At 37.6% G+C, this 3,574-nt stretch overlaps 1 non-coding gene across 1 annotated transcript; it reads left to right on the top strand.

Moving 5' to 3' along the window:
- The first annotated feature begins 288 nt into the window (after window positions 1-288).
- On the top strand, window positions 289-392 carry LOC122095819. Its single transcript, XR_006145212.1, has one exon. It is a non-coding gene; the product is annotated as a U6 spliceosomal RNA (small nuclear RNA).
- The last annotated feature ends 3,182 nt before the right edge of the window (window positions 393-3,574 follow it).

The raw sequence follows: 3,574 nt of genomic DNA, 5'->3' as shown, positions 1-3,574 counted from the left end.
TTGGTGCGGGGGGAGGGGGGAGGAGAGGATTGGGTGGGGGAGGCGGGGGGAGGAGGCTGGGAAGAGATGTGAAGAGTAAACAAAGGAGGAGGCTGCAATGCTTGATAAGAAATGTACTCATTATCTTGCCCGTGTAAGTGTAACCCCTCTGTACAGTATGTTCACAAAAAATAAAAATAAAAAAGAAATATATGGTTGTAAAATTTTACGACAATTCTATTGAACTTCCTTTTTTTGAATTGTGTAGTTTAAAAAAATCAATTGCACTTTAGACATAAAAAATATTCTGTGCTCAATTCAGCATCACATACACTCACATTGGAACGATACAGAGATTAGCATGGCACCTGCACAAGGATGACATGCAAATTCGTGGAGCGTTCCATATTTTTACAACAGATGCTAGAGGGGATGTGGCCACAAGGGAACCCATACAGCATTGTTGGTGGGAATGTAAACGTGTTCAACCACTTTGGAAAGCATTATGGAGGTTCTTCAAAAGATTCCACATAAAGCTTCCCTTTGACCCAGCAATCCCACTTTTGGGGATTTACCTAAATGACCACAAACAAGACCATACTAAAACTACTATCATAACTATGTTTATTGCAGCATTATTTATGATAGCTAAGATATGGAACCAACTCAGATGTCCCTTCTAGATGAATGGATCAAGAAAATGTGGTATATATACACAATGGAATTCTATGCCTCCATCAGAAAGAATGACATTGCCTCATTTGTTAGGAAATGGAAAGACTTGTAAAAAATTATATTAAGTGAAGTAAGCCAGGCCCAAAGAAAATTGCCAGTGGGTTTACAAAGTTGTGTTTAATACCACTTCTATGCTGGCTTAATGCTTTGTAAACAGAAGTCATTAGAGAAATGCAATTCAAAATTACTATGATACTACTTCATAACTATTATAACCCTCATCAAAAAAATCAAAAGAACCAGGTGTGGTGGTAAAGGCTTGTAATTCGAAGCATTTAGGAGGTTGGAGTAAAAGGATTTGGGTCTGAGGTCATCTTGGGTCCTGCACATAGTAAAAACCTGCCCTTTTAAAAAAAAACTCAAAAGGTAATAATGTTGGCTGGTGAGAGTGTGGAGAAAGGGAAACTTTCTACGCTCTTGGTCAAAATACAGGTTAGTATTCTCCTTGTAGAAAATAGTATGCAGTTTTCTAAAGAAATCCAAAGTTGAAATATCATCTGACCCACCAATCATGTGATTATTTCTCTCTGGGTAACTTGTAAATATATCTGTATTTCATTGTTATTCACATTATTCACAAAAGCCAAGATAATAATTGAAGTTAAGTGTTCAACTACAGACTAATAAACTGTGGTGCATGCACAAATATATTTTTATGTTTCATCCTTAAAACAAGACTTCTCCCATTATCCACAACCTATAATGACCTGAATGATGTATTCTAAATGAGGAAAAATGTTGTCTTCTGTTTTTTGTAAACACACGCACACACACACACACACCAAACTCAAACATTAAGAGAGAATATTTTTTTAAAGTAAAGCAAAGTGGAATTGCTGGGGCATTTAGGTCATAATGTAGAAAATAGTAGAGACATAGGATGAACCGGTGTAGATTTGTAATGTACAACATGAGGATACAAGGGACAACACTAGCCTTACATAGGAATGAAGCTAAGTAAGTACGAGATGTTCTTCCTAATAGGGGTTGCTCTTTTGGATGTTCTTCCTCCAGTATTGGATAAGATAAACATAATTCTTTAAATATACCTGCCTGTTTGCAGAAATAATAACAAACAATATAGCAATAATGTTGTATGCTCAACATAGGACAAAATGTCTAATTAAAATACATGAGATTATCCTTGGTGTAAACTAATTATTACAAATAAAGGAAACTATGAACCTACAGACCTATAGCCATCTAATCTTCGATAAGGGAGCTAAAACAATAGAATGGAAGACAGACAGCCTCTTCAGTAAATGGTGCTGGCAAAACTGGTTAACTACATGTAGAAAACTAAAGCTAGATCCTTATATATCACCCTGCACCAGAATCAACTCCAAATGGATCAAAGACCTTGAAGTCAAAGCAGACACTCTGAAAACATTACAGGATGGAATAGGAGAAACCCTGGGTCTCCTTGGCTCAGGCCGAAATTTTCTGAATAGAGACCCGGAAACACAACAAATCAAAGAAAGGCTGGACAAATGGGATTGTATAAGGTTGCAGAGCTTCTGCAGGGCAAATGACATAGCTAGCAAGATCAATAGAAAGCCCACGGACTGGGAGAAGATCTTTACTAGCAATACAACGGACAAGGGTCTCATATCTAAAATATACTTGGAACTCAAAAAATTAAACCACCCAACAACAAATCCTCAAAGAAACAACTGCCCAATAAGTAAGTGGGCGAAAGACTTAAAGAGAAGCTTCTCTGAAGAAGAAAGAAGGATGGCCAATAGACACATGAAGAAATGTTCAACATCCCTAGCCATAAAAGAAATGCAAATCAAAACAACATTGAGATATCACCTCACTCCAGTTAGAACAGCAAAAATCAAGAACTCTAACAACAACAGATGCTGGAGGGGATGTGGACAGAAAGGAACCTTACTTCATTGTTGGTGGGAATGTAAACTTGTTCAACCACTTTGGAAAGCAGTATGGAGGTTCCTCAAAAGACTCCACATAGAGCTCCCCAATGACCCAGCAATCCCACTTTTGGGCATTTACCCAAATGATCACAAACAAGGCCACACTAAAGCTACCAGCACAACAATGTTTATTGCAGCATTATTTACCATAGCTAAGACATGGAACCAACCCAGATGCCCCTCAGTAGATGAATGGATCAAGAAGATGTGGTATATATACACAATGGAATTCTATGCCTCCATCAGAAAGAATGACATTTCCCCATTTGTTAGGAAATGGAAAGACTTGGAAAAAATTATATTAAGTGAAGTAAGCCAGGCCCAAAGAAACATAGGTCCCATGGTTTCCCTTATTTGCAATATCTAGTATAGGTATGAGTCAAGCGGAAAAAGTCAGATAATGTGATGTTAGGAAAACGAAACCTCAAATATGTATTTTAATGTTTTTGTTTCTTTCATGCATGTGTTTCTAACTCATTTATAAGATTATTTCTTTGTTGCTTTGTATGTCCCTCCCCCACAGTGTAACCCCCGCTTTCACTATATTTGATGTCAGTATAACATGTGGAGGAGATGGGGACAAACAAGTCGTTCAAGGATTCAGGTGGACCTGTTGCAACAATGAGAAGTACAAAATGTCATGTGAAAACCAGCATTACAATGTCGGTGGGGGGGGGGTGGGGGGGTATGATTGGGTGGGAGGGAAGGGGGAGGCTGGGAAGGGAGGTGAAGGGTAAACAAAGGAGGAGGCTGCAATGATTGGTAAGAAATGTATGCATTATCCTGCCCATGTAATTGTAACCCCTCTGTACAGTATGTTCTCAAATAAAATAAAATAAAATTAAAAAAAAAAAAACAAATAAAGGAAACTCTAGGACCTATGTTTTTTTAAGTCTGGCTTAATTAATATAATTTTTTTCCAA

The sequence above is a fragment of the Dipodomys spectabilis genome, unplaced genomic scaffold, assembly GCF_019054845.1.
Source record: "Dipodomys spectabilis isolate Male_0828 unplaced genomic scaffold, ASM1905484v1 ptg000362l, whole genome shotgun sequence".
Taxonomy (NCBI): Eukaryota; Metazoa; Chordata; class Mammalia; order Rodentia; family Heteromyidae; genus Dipodomys; species Dipodomys spectabilis.
This window is presented reverse-complemented; position numbering and strand designations above follow the sequence as displayed.